The sequence below is a fragment of the Anomaloglossus baeobatrachus genome, chromosome 6, assembly GCF_048569485.1.
Source record: "Anomaloglossus baeobatrachus isolate aAnoBae1 chromosome 6, aAnoBae1.hap1, whole genome shotgun sequence".
Lineage (NCBI taxonomy): Eukaryota > Metazoa > Chordata > Amphibia > Anura > Aromobatidae > Anomaloglossus > Anomaloglossus baeobatrachus.
In genome coordinates, this window is record NC_134358.1 from 88,563,017 (window position 1) to 88,577,390 (window position 14,374).

The following is a 14,374-nucleotide window of genomic DNA, read 5'->3' on the forward strand; positions in this document are numbered from 1 at the left end:
TGTACAATCGCATTTGCGATGTGACACGCCCCGGTTGCATATGCAATCTTTTGAGATCGCACGTAGATCGTTTATTTGGTGTCAGACGTGCGTTCATATTATGTGTTAAGTTGTACAATTTTGTGTTCGTTTCGTGTGATCATGTGTTCAGTGACGTAATATTTTTTTTCTCAAATATATGCAAATGTGATCGCAAGTATACTCCCTTATGCTTCTCTCCAAGCATACATGTCGTTAACACATTTACGTCATTTAATTTATTAAATATCCACACCAGACAGAATTCCGCTAACTTTGTGTCTATAAAAGCCTCTCATTTAAGGTTTTTTGTTGGTAACCCCATTCGTGACATCGCATGTGCGTTTATGAACGCTTTTTCCTTGCAAGTTTGTCCCTGGTTTTTCAGTGAAATATCTAAGGTATGTAACATTTTTAAATTAACAATGTTTGTTTTTTTAAAAAAAAAATAAAAAAATAAAAAAAATACCTTCAATAACCAGAAAGCAGGATAAGCAAGATGTATGCCCTTGACAAAATTCCAAAGTAGAACTCTGTTGCGCACGAGGACAATCAATATCAAATCACACATAGATACAGGCTGTAACTAAATGAGATTGAGTTAAACTATTTATAGAGAGATCATTTCCAAACGCATGTGCACACAATTTCAACCAATTATACGATGGGCGTATCAGCGCCACAAGATACGACACAACCACTTCACAGTATGACGTCCTGATTATGGGAGGAAACCATCGTATGAGGGATGTCACACGCTGAAATTGAGTAGATTCGATCAACAAAACGTTCAATTCTAGACAAAGATACGTGTTTGCGATCACCATTTTTTGCGTTCCATCTTGATCGCACGTAGGTGTCACACGCAAATACGTCACAAACGATGCCGGATGTGCGTCACTTACAACTTGACCCCAACGACGGATTGTAAGATATATTGCAACGTGTAAAGCGGGCTTAAGTCACATGGCGAGAAAAACGGTGCGAGTGGAATGCAATAAAAAAATCGCATTCCACTCGGACCAATATATTAGCCTGTGTGTCAGCGCACATGAGCAATTATTTTCTCAGCCTTAATCGGACCGAGAAAACAATAGCAGCATGCTGCGGGTGTAATGCGATCATTGTTTCTCTCGCACCCATTCAAGTCAATGGGGCGAGAAAAAAATCGCACTGCACTAACGGTACACTGGTGTACCGCGAGTGCAGTGCGAGAATGGCAATAGCCGGCTACGGAAGAAAGAGGGAGATAAATCCATCCCTCTCCTCCGTGCCGGCCCGCCCCTCCACAGTGCCTGCCTGCCCCTCCTCAGTGCCGGCCCGCCCCCCACAGCTGAGGTCCGCTCGCACGAATGGACCTCAGTCGCAGGGACACTCGCATGACACTCAGCTCTGCTGTACTGCCAGCGTGAGTCAAGTGTCATGCAAGGGGATCACAGTAATCCCCGTGTGGCCCCAGCCTAACACAGCGAGGAGCAGGATGCCTATCAACATGATGTTAGCAGTGATAGTGATTGGCAGGGATAATTCTTAACTGCAGTGAAATCAGTGGTAATGTGGATCTCCCCCCGCTTTCTCATCAGACATTCTCCAATGAAGAGTCTGGGGCTCTTTCTTGTTTGCTGACTCCAATTGATGACTTTGCCCTCACTTGCATAGATTGGTTGTAGAAACCATCCTGTGTGCGATAATACATACTCATTTTGCTAAACCAAGGATGCAAAATATTTGATAGATATATATTAGCACTATATCATAGTCCTATTCTCTTGAAGTGCAAATATATAATATATTCATCCGGAAATTGGAAAATCATGATTCTGTGCAAGCAATATTGATGTTATTCCCCAGAGAGAGTGTTCTCTATAGAAGAGATCTCTTTATTTTGGGTCCAGTCAGTCCTTAAGAAGACTGTTTTGATGTCTAAATACAGGCATCAGTTCAGTCTTAGGCCTCTCTCACATGTCCGTGAAAAACCACGCACATTTTTCACGGACGTGTCTTCGGTGCGTTTTGCCCTGCGTGACCCGTGTTTATGGGCTACGTGTGTTCTCCGTGTGTTATCTGTTATAATACACGGAGAACGGATACTTTCTACTCACCTGTCCCTGGCGTCCCTGTCCATGGTGCTGATCTTCGGTCTCCGGTCCTGCCGACTCCCCGCTGTTGCTGCTTCCGGCCACATTGAAGTGAATATTCAATGAGCATAATGAGCGGCGGTCGGCAGCAAGTGACAGCAACGGCAGAGACAGGAGGGCAGGAGAAGGTGAGTAAAGATTTGGGTTTTTTTCCTCACAGACACATGTCTTCTCTCTGGTGTGTGTCACACGGAACACATCCGTGTGGTCTGTTTGCATTACGTGTGACACGTTTGCGTTCCGTGTGACACCCGTGATGCCGGAGAGAAAACGGACATGTCAGCGTGAGAAACATACAGACACACGTAAGTACGGAACGGACACACGTTCCGTGCGCAAATACGTGTGTCCAAAACCATAGGAATACCTAGGTTTACGTGTGTACATGTCTCCGGTACGTGAGAAAACTGCCAAACACGTACCAGAGGCATGTACGTGTGAAAGAGGCCTTAGGCTATGTGCGCACGTTGCGTACTAGCCCTGCAGAAATTTCTGCAGCGATCTGAAGAGCACATGTGCGCTTTAGATCGCTGCAGAAATGTCCGTAGTGAGCGCCGATTCCATGCGCTCTGCCTGCAGCTCCTGCCATAGACAGAGCAGGAGCTGCCGGCAAAGCGCAGGAAAGAAGTGACATGTCACTTCTTTTTGCGCAGCGCTTCGGCAGTAGCCGAAGCGCTGCGCTCTGAGACGCCACGTGCGCACGGCCCCTGCACAATCTCCATAGACTGTGCAGGGGACGCAGGACGCATGCAGTTACGCTGCGCTACAAAGCGCAGCGTAACTGCATGAATTTACGCAACGTGCGCACATAGCCTTAGAGTCGCCTTGTACATTACATAAATGTAATTTGATGTTTGAGCAACCATTAATTAATCATCTGGTAAATAATTCCTTCGCTAATGCAGCCATACACATTTTAGTTCATATTGGGCATTATGGTCCAATAGTGAATCTGTCCTGGACCATGTCTGTTGCTCCATACTTCCTTGGGGCAGTTCTCTTCATGATCACCAAATTCCAATCTAAAGGAAAATATTTCAGAGTTTTTTCCTTTCCCAATGTAAATACTTTTAGTGCCCAAAAATGACAAAAGTAAAAATATTTCATTAAATCATTAATCTGGCACAAGTGAAGAACTGTGTCTGATGATGTGATTAAGGGGTACTTTACACGTTGTGACATCGTTACCACTATATCATCGGGGTGACATCGTTAGTGACGCACATCCGGCGCCGGTAGTGACATCGCAACGTGTAAATCCTAGATGGAACAATGAACGAGCACAGAAGCATACAATCTCGCTGATCTGTGACACGTCGTTCATTTCCATAATGTCTGATCGACCGCAGGTACGATGTTGTTTGTCGCTCCTGCAGCAGCACACATCGCTGTGTGTAAACCCGCAGGAACGACAAACATCTCTTTACCTGTGTCCCGACGGCAATGCGGAAGGGAGAAGGTGAGCGGGATGCTATGTCCCGTTCATCTCCACCCCTCCGCTTCTATTGGCTGGCTGATTAGTGACGTCGTGGTGACGTCGAACGCACCTCCCCCTTGAAGGAGGGATTGTTCGGCGGTCACAGCGACATCGCCGAGCAGGTATGTGCGTGTAAAGCTGCCGTAGCGATAATGTTTGCTACGGCAGCAATCAAAACATATCGCATGTGCGACGGGGGCTGGTGCTATCGCGCTGGACATTGCTAGCCGATGCTAGTGTGGCGCCCTGGACAAGCCAGGACGTCACAGGTACTGCAACAACACACCCTACACCCCGGTTAGGAACATCAAGTTTAGACACAAATCCTTGTTGCCTCCCTCCAGGGGCTGATGTCCACACCAGGTGGGGCGGAGCCAGGCGGTTGGCTCCACCCACCGAGGAGTTCACAGTCCTGGAGGCGAGAAAAGGAGGAGAGAACAGTAGAGAACAGTTTAGAGTGTGAGTGAGGGAAGTAGTAGTGGAGGAACTGACTGGCCGTGTCCGGGTACATGGCCCGGGCACAGAAACAGCAAGGTTGGCAGGTGGTGACCGTCTGCAGGAGAGGCCCATTGACGTACAACTGTAAGGACCGGGGACGGGCGGTGGCCCGCCGGTACCGGATCGGGGAGCGAAGAGAAGCCAGCACCATCCGGCAGGGCCTACGGACCCCGACCAGGCTAGGAGTCGCCGTAAAACCAGTCAAATCCGTCAGCGACGGGAACCTCCGGGGTTTCCCAGCAGTAAAGACCCGACTGAAGGCAACCGTCCAAACCATGAGGGAGATAAAGCTACCGCCAGAGCTAGAGCTCCCAGGGCCAGAGCCTGCTGGCAAAGGAAGGGCTCCCTTAGCCAACATACCGCTGGGGAGCGGGCTATCAGTGGGAAGCCATTGGGGCCAAGAACAGAACACCGGTGCAGGGAGAGACAGTTACCGCCAACCTACCGAGAGTGACCGCCGCAGCCGTCTGTGGGACTCGTCCATCCAGCCGTTTGTTTTACCAGAGACTCCGTGTGCGTTACTGGCTGAGTAAGTACCACCGTGCCGTCTGGTACTGCGCTGCCCCACGACCCTGCACCCGGTCAGACCCCGCAATCCACCAAACAGACAATAACTCCGGGCCCCGGGACTACCAAAATCCCCCTACCCACGGAGGGGAGAAAACATCTCAGCTGCTCCCTGTCAATGCTCCCGGGATCCCCGTACAGAGCAGCGGTGGTGTCCCAACCTCACCACAAACCGTGGGTGGCGTCACGGACAATATCCCTAAACCAAACCACCCCTTTCACTCACGTGCGAGGAGCGCCACTCGAGTCCCCGGGATCCGGCCCACCGCTCGAGCCACCGACCGAGCGAGCATCAGCAGCAGCCGGACCCGAGCAGTGGGTGAGCGCAGCGCCCTCCCCGCCCGCGACATTTGGTCTTTGGGTTTCTCTGGAGATGGTATTCTGTATTTGGTCTTCGGGTTCCTCTGAAGACAGTATTCGGTGTTCGATCATCAAATTCCTCTGGAGAGGGTGGCCACAAACTTTCACTCAGCTCTGGGATATTTCAGGCCCTTACCAGGATCTGACCACTTTTGGACCCTTCTGTGGTCATAGTGCAGCCCACTCAGGTGCTACACAACCTTCCTAATAAAGGACTTAGCACCAACTCTCCTCGTTCTCATCCTGGCCATGTCTTTTATATTTTGTAACTGCAAATTGTCACTTTAGTGAGGAAGTAGACAAACTCTTCTGCCACCTATTGGAGGTAGCAATCCTAAAAGTCAAAAGTGATCATGTAACTAGAATTTTGTAGCTGCAACACAACTGTTACTAGACCCCGGCATCTCTTCTAAACTCTTCCCTTAGGGGAAACACACATTCCACTGTTTAGTTCCTGCTGTTTCCTCTGGCCAGCAGATGGCGATGTTCCCTATGAGATGTCACTTCAGTGTATCTTCTGTTGTCCAGTTCCCTTACATGAAAACAATCAAATGCTTTATTATAGACGATGACTGTCTGTGATCATTCAGGTAAAACAATCAATTGCTCTTAACGTGTACCTCCAGTTTCCCAAGAAAATAATTATTAAAGAATATAAATGTTAAGACAACTTCATCCATCCAGTGGCAATATGATTCAAAGTGGTTCTAAATGTGTCCATAGATATTAGATATTTAATTGATGAAAATGAACGATATTAATGAAAGCAATCATTTGTAAAGTTTACTTAAAGTGTAGCTGCAGTTTCACAAGAAAATTATTATAATGTTGGTCTTTGCAGTATAATCATATTAAGGATTTATTTTTCTGATAACTCATAGCAGAGGACCACCCGAAGTTTCGGCTACACTAAACTAGGCAGTATCCTGTTGGTGGTTATTAGCTACCATCTTCAGTAAGGGAGCGAGCGCTGTAAAATCTTATGCTGCTCGCTCCAACACTTAAAACGGTAGCTTCGCAACCTGGGGGGATACAGGAGCAGGACCTTGATTAGTGCAGCCCTCGGCACAGACTTCAGGTAGACCATGTTGCGATAATCAGCAGAAATAGCGAATGGAGTAATTTTGAAAAATTATAATGTAGAGTGCTGCACTATAATTTTTTTCTTGTGAAACTAGAGGTACATTTTAAGTTTTACTCTGCAAATTATAATTTTCCCTGATAGCGTTAATTTTTAGCAAGCAAAAGTCTAATGTCTATGGACACCGTCAGAACTGCTTCCATTCATATTACCACTGGATGGATGCAGGAATCTGAGTGTTACTGAGACACTACTCGCGAATCGATGTCAACCACCAGGATTGGACTCGCCATGAAGATAGTCAGCACTGACATCTTTATAAAGTATATCAGAAAACCGACCAGCAGCTTCCACAAATGTGAACAGACTCCAACCGAAAAAACAACATGACTACAAAAGCATATCTAATGCCACTCAATAATATAAGGATGCATTGGCATTGCGTTACTGCTATAAGAATATTGGAGAAAGGAGAAAAATACATAGCTAATGGGAAAAATGAGTAAAAAGACATAGGCATTGCATTACTGCTTTGGAAATATTGACAAAAAGAGATTCTTAGCTTATGTATTGACAAATCAATGTGAGCCCGATGACCTCGAAAAGGTGATCTCATTATATCGGGAACTTAACTGTAAATGCCTCTATATGTGATTAAAAATCTGCGTGTCTGGGCAGATTGGTCACTGGCTAAATAAGATGGTGGACACAATCTGGCTATAGGGGGGAAGGCTTGGTCAGAACAAATGTACTACAATAATTGCAGAAAACCGATCAGCAGCTTCCACTAATGTGAACAGTTGCCATTGTACTATCCACCGGTAGACCTCTGATGTCACAGAGGTGGCTCCGAGGGATGGTGGGGCCGTACTGGCTTTTGTAATAGGGGATTTAAGATAATATTAAAAAGGGGGAGAGAAAATAAAATAAAATAAATAAATAAATAATGCGTTTGTGATGCCAGTTTGGATGTTTGGCTTTGTTCTGGCTGGGCACTGTTGGAGGTCCCCAAGAGTTAGGTGGTGATGTGCAGTGTCAAAAGGTAGTCCTCTCACCCCCCACCCCCCAAACTATATGGATATGTTGAGGTAGGGATGGCTCAGCAGAGAATAATCAACCAGAGACAGGACAGGGAGCTTTTACCTTTTTACTGGAGCTCTGCAGAATGTTTATCACATCATCCAATGATGGGGGTATTTCCTGCCCTGATGAAAGTTGGTTTCTCCACTGTATGGTGATAGTGTACTCTTCTTCTGCTACTATTTCCCTACCAGGTAATAGGTATCTTGGTATTGTGGGATTTCCAAGACAAGAACACTCTGGATCTTTAAACTCTTCTGGTGAGCAGGTGACTGGAATCCTGAAGGAAAACTGACTATTTCTTCTAGATGTTTCCAGACTCACATGTGCCACTGTGCTTTCACGAAATTCACTGCTTCCTTAGAAAGGCTAATAGCAGTCTCTTAGTTTGCCCCTGATCTTGGAAGTCCTGGTGGCCTAGTGACTGATACCCTACCAATGTGTAACTGGCCCCTCCAGAGGTTTTATCAGTCACCTCAGGATAGGACCATCTCCATGTTACACTCTTCACTTCACCTCACACACCGACCAACTCCGACTCAAATTACCTCAGAACTCAGCTCCTCCGCTATCTCCTTCTAGGGCTAAGGCGGGGTTTGCACACTAAGACATCGCAGGCCGATGCTGCGATGCCGAGTGCGATAGTCCCCGCCCTCGTCGCAGCAGCGATATGTGGTGATAGCTGGCGTAGCGAAAGTTATCGCTACGCCAGCTTCACACACACACTCACCTGCCGTGCGACGTCCCTGTGGACGGCGACCCGCCTCCTTGTTAAGGGGGCGGGTCGTGCGGCGTCACTGCGACGTCACACGGCAGCCGGCCAATCAGAGCGGAGGGGCGGAGATGAGCAGGATGTAAACATCCTGCCCACCTCCTTCCTTCCGCATATCCTACGGAAGCCGCAGTGAGGCCGGTAGGAGACGTTCCTCGCTCCTGCGACTTCACACACAGCGATGTGTGCTGCCGCAGGAGCGAGGAACAACATCGGACCGTCGCGTCAGCGTAATCATGGATTACGCCGACGCTGCACCGATGATACGATTACGACGCTTTTGCGCTCGTTAATCGTATCATCCAGGCTTTACACACTGCGATGTCGCATGCGATGCCGGAAGTGCGTCATTTTCAATTTGACCCCACCGACATCGCACCTGCGATGTCGCAGTGTGCAAAGTGCCCCTTAGACTCAAGCGTTGGTTTTATCTCAAGAGAATAACCCCAGTAAGGGAGTGGGCAAATGTGTGTTTTCTCGTGAATAGCAGAGAAAACCATATCTCATCAAAGTTAACAATACATGATATACAGATAGAATTGCATATGTATTTATTATCTGTGGCAACTAGGCACAGGGTGGCACACCTTCCTAACCCAGCCCTCTGCCCGTAGCCAGGATGTCTCCACTACCTTATTTAGCCAGGGACCTATCTGCCCAGACATGCAGATTTTTAATCGCACATAGAGGCATTAACAGTTAGGTTTTCAATATAATGAGATCACCTTGTCGAGGTTATCGGGCTCACATGGATTGGCCAATACATAAGCTAAGAATCTTTTTGTCAATTTTTCTAAAGCATTAATGCAATGCCAATGTCTTTTTACTAATTTTTCACATTAGTTATGTATTTTTCTCCTTTCTCCAATATTCTTATAGCAGTAATAAGCAATGCCTATGTATCCTTATATTATTGAGTGCCACTGGATATGCTTTTGTAGGTATCTTTGTAAAGTGACCGGCAATGTGATGTGAATCTATAAATATTTTACCTAGACCAGGATCAGGCAAGTGTATGAAAAATTGTTCGAATTTGATCCTTGATTGTTGTAATGCTTGTCACTACCTTACGATGTTGCATGAATGGAAAGGTACTCAGGAGAGTCAGGGTCTGGTAACAGGAAGTCACATATAATCATAAGGGGTAAACAGAGACGTAGTCAGGGTACAATCTGAGGTCACAAAACCAGAAGAGCAAGTAGTAGTAATAGAGAGCAAGCAAAGACGTAGTCAGATAACGGTCCGGGGTCCAAGACAGGAATGCACGACAGGAATAGGGAGCGGGCAGAGTGAAGTCCAATAACAGTTCGGGGTCAGAATAGCAAGATCAGAATACTAGCAGACACACAAACTATGGCAACACAGCAGAGGCAGAGGATACAACTGGCAGAGTTCTGGGGGAGCATGCACAGTAAAGAAGCCTGACCAATTACCCAGAAGATGGAACAGCCGAGTAAGCAGCATCTCTCAGAACTAACCTTGACTCCAGTATAGTGACCAAGCTGTTAGTTTATCAACAAGGACGGTGATGCAGAGCATCTCCAAGGCGAAGATGCTCTGCACAAAGGAATAGAACCACTGCCAGATCTGTAAGCGCCTCAGACCATCTACAGGTCTGTAGGATGCTCTGCACAGAGAATCATGACAATAGTCATCCATTCTCATCCATATTGTCATCCGTGTAGCCTTTTTTTACGTCCGTGTAAAATCCATTTTTCTTTGTCATCATTTTAAAATGTACATGATCAAAAGCAGTTCCCGGGTCCTAATGTCAACGTATTCATAAATGTCATATACAATACAGATTTTTATTTAGGCCCCTGCAGACTTTTATAAGCAAGTCTCATGTGAGATACTCTTAGGCCTGTTTCACACGTCAGTGAAAAACACAGACATTTTTCACTGATTCTCGGCACACGTGGGTTTTCTATTTGCTACCTGTGATCCATGATCCGTGATCAGTGATTGCGTATGGAAATCAGGCAATTATACTCATCTGTTCCAGCTCCTGCTGTCCGTGGTGCTGAATCTCTGGTTCTGCTGTGTTTCTGGCTGCCGCTGCCACCGCTCTGCAGCTACTTCTAGATCGGCTGTGCGGTGCATAAATGCATAATTAGCCGGCTTGGAAGCAGGAGACAGCAGCGGCTGAAGACAGCATCGCTGGAGAAGGTGAGTTTGAAAAGCTTTTTATTTTCAATGTACATTTGTTTTTATGTTACGTGTTTCACGGAATCTGTGATACCAGGAAAAACGGAAATGTCTCTGTGTCATGATGTGTGCGCAGACCCATTGATTTTAATGGGGCTATGTATGACTGTGATTCAGGTACATATAAAAACTGTCACATACAGTATGTACCAGAATCACTGACGTGTGAAAGAGGCCTCAGTCTGTGTGATCTTTCGTATTGAGTACATGCCCTAGTACATGCCCTTATTATCTCCCGCCTGGATTATTGCAACCTCCTGCTCTGTGGCCTTCCTTCTAACAGTATCGCACCCCTACAATCTATTCTAAACTATGCTAATCCACCTGTCCCCCGCTACTCCCCGACCTCTCCTCTCTGCCAATCCCTTCACTGGCTTCCCATTGCCCAACGACTCCAGTTTGAAACACTAACCATGACCTACAAAGCCATCCACAACCTGTCTCCTCCCTACATCTGTGACCTAGTCTCCCTGTACCTACCTGCACGTAACCTTCGATCCTCACAAGATCTCCTTCTCTACTCCCCTCTCATCTCCTCTTTCCACCATCGCATCCAAGATTTCTCCCGTGCCTCCCCCATACTCTGGAATGCTCTGCCTCAACACATCAGACTCTCGCCTAACTTGACAAGCTTCAAAAGGAACCTGAAGACCCACCTCTTCCGACAAGCTTACAACCTGCTGTAACCCTCAATAGAATACAGCGCCGCACAATCAGCTCCACCCTAACCTACTGTATCCTCACCTATCCCTTGTAGACTGTGAGCCCTCGCGGGCAGGGTCTGTACCTGTCTGTGTCTTGGATTGTTTATGATTATTGTACTTGTCACTATTTTGTACACCCCTTTCACATGTAAAGCACCATGGAATTGATGGAGCTATAATAAAAAATAATAATAATAATAATTGAGTTACATTGGTCAGCGTGCTGTCTGATTATTAATCTGACAATGGACTCGTTTAAACGAGGGTCCAAATCAGTACATGGCCATTAAAGAGTAATATTGGGGGGCTCCTATTTTGGATATTGTGAGATAACAGGCAATTCTCCATGTAATTGAGATTCCCAGTACTTGTCTCATGCATCTTCTCCCCTCGCATCCATATATTATGCCGACGTGCTCTTCTGTCTTTCTCCTCGCAATGCTTTCTTTATTAAGAATTCTCGCTGCACAACATACAGCCATCAGTGTCAGTTTCCTTCAGATATATGTAAAACTGACTATGGAGATTATACCGGAGGGATTTCTTGTTTTAGTAGGCACACACAACAATTATTTCCCTATGGCACAACTAAGTCCATTAGTCACTTTAAATATTGGGGTTTACAGCTAAGCCATTTATCACGCTAACCGAGTCAGTGGGGATATTCTCCTCCTTGGGTCCTGTAAACACGAAAAAACCTAGACACATAATGAAATATTCATTTTTACCCAGCATGCCTTGCACCAGGACTGTCTTTCTTCTGCTTGTGAAGATGTCGGAACAGCTTATTAAATATGCAAAGGGAAGAATGTGTTTATCTCACAAACTACTCAAAACGTACAGCTACTAAATCAATTGCCAGAACTGATATCACACATATTCCCTCTACATTACGGTGTGTCTATATGAGGAGCTGAGCATACATGTGTATAGGGGGTTGGGAGGAACAGGTGTCAGCTGAGCCAAAGTTTTGGCCAACAGCCATCAAAAACGTTTTTTGGGCACATACAAACTATCAACTAATTTCTGATCACTGTCTTTATTGGGGTCTGACACTGCTCACAAGAATCGGGGTCCTATGTCACCAGTTTAGATGGATGAGTAATCAGGAATGCAGGTTGCATATTTATATCAGTCCTATAGACAATGAAAGTAGTAAAAGCTTGCATTCTTGACCTCCTCTTCGAAAATTGAACACAGAACTAAAGTTTTACAAAGTGAAGATTTTAAAGGGAACCAGTCACCAAATTTGGCGACAATAAACTGCAGCCACCACCAGTGGGCTCTAATGTACAGCACTCTATAATACTGTATATAAGAGCCCAGGCCGCTGTGTAAAACATAAAAATCACTTTTATTATACTCATCTAGGGGACGGTCCAGTCTGATGGGTGTCGCTGCTCTCTGGTCCGGCGTCTCCTCTCTGCGATTGCCATGCTCCTTCTATCCTACCGAGTATGGATGATGCGTCCTATGTCATCCACACAGACTGGCATTGTGGTTCCGTGCTGGCGCACTGTGATCTGCCCTGCTCCGGGTGCGAGGAAAGGTTAAAAACTGCTTGAACATGCGCACTACAACACTTTGATCTGCCCTGAGCATGGCAGATCACAGTGCTCCTGCACAGAACCACAATGCCAGCCTGGGTGGATGACATAGGACACGTCATCCATACTCGGCTGGGTAGAAGGAGGATGGTAATCACCGCAGAAGAGGTGCCAGACTGAAGAGCAATGACGCCCATTGGATTGGACCGCTCCCTAGGTGAGTATTATAAAAGTGTTTTACATTCTAAAGAGCAGCCTGGGCTCTTATATATAGTATTCTGGAATGCTGTATATAAGACCCTACTGGTGGTGGCTGCAGATTATAGGGGACAAATCTGGTGACAGGTTCCCTTTATAAATTGACAGAAAATAGAAAAAGTAGTTCAGCTCACCCTTCCTAAAGTCCAGGTCAGGATCGGTGTTGGTGCACGGAGCTGCCCTGGCCTCAGGCAGAACACAGACAAGGAAACTAGAGTATGATCTCCAGCACTTTAAAGAAGGTTAAAAATATTTATTTAGGTTCTATTAAAAAAGATGCATCGATCATGAAAACAGTGAGGGGGGACACATTAAGAGAAATCCAACATGTTTCAGCTAGTAGAGTAAAGTAAGAGAAGAGAAAAGTAGAGCTAGTAGAGAAAAGTAAACTTTTCAGTATATCTGTGTGCGCAATAGACATGTAAGTGCAATCCTTGAATAAGGCTCTACTAGCTGAAACATGTTGGATTTCTCTTAATGTGTCCCCCCTCACTGTTTTCATGATCGATGGATCTTTTTTAATAGAACCTCAATAAATATTTTCAACCTTCTTTGAAGTGCTGGAGATTATATTCTAGTTCCCTTTATAAATTGGACCCACAGTGATCAGAAATAGTCATTGGCGAATAGTAGCTACTCGTGTTTGGATTGCTTGTAGAAAATCCGATAATTCTGTTTCGGTATTTTTCACAAATAATGAACCAAATGCAAGTCAATCGGGAACCTAAGCATTTTTCTTGTGACGAATACTGGGGATAGTACTCAGTATTCGGTAAACATTATCCGAACACGAATAGTTGCTATTCTCCTCTTAACTAATCAGAAACTGTAGCTATGTGATAAATTATCATTTTTAAAGTTTTACTCCCAGAATTATTCAAATTGTCTTTCCAGGAAAGGAGACAAACTCTAGCGCCACCTATTGGAAGTAGCAATCCTAAAAGTCAAAAGTGACCTTTTAACATGCCTTTTCATATGACCTAGGATATACAGTTAGGTCCAGAAATATTTGGACAGTGACACAATTTTCGCGAGTTGGGCTCTGCATGCCACCACAATGGATTTGAAATGAAACCTCTACAACAGAATTCAAGTGCAGATTGTAACGTTTAATTTGAAGGTTTGAACAAAAATATCTGATAGAAATTGTAGGAATTGTACACATTTCTTTACAAACACTCCACATTTTAGGAGGTCAAAAGTAATTGGACAAATAAACCAAACCCAAACAAAATATTTTTATTTTCAATATTTTGTTGCGAATCCTTTGGAGGCAATCACTGCCTTAAGTCTGGAACCCATGGACATCACCAAACGCTGGGTTTCCTCCTTCTTAATGCTTTGCCAGGCCTTTACAGCCGCAGCCTTCAGGTCTTGCTTGTTTGTGGGTCTTTCCGTCTTAAGTCTGGATTTGAGCTAGTGATATGCATGCTCAATTGGGTTAAGATCTGGTGATTGACTTGGCCATTGCAGAATGTTCCACTTTTTTGCACTCATGAACTCCTGGGTAGCTTTGGCTGTATGCTTGGGGTCATTGTCCATCTGTACTATGAAGCGCCGACCGATCAACTTTGCGGCATTTGGCTGAATCTGGGCTGAAAGTATATCCCGGTACACTTCAGAATTCATCCGGCTACTCTTGTCTGCTGTTATGTCATCAATAAAC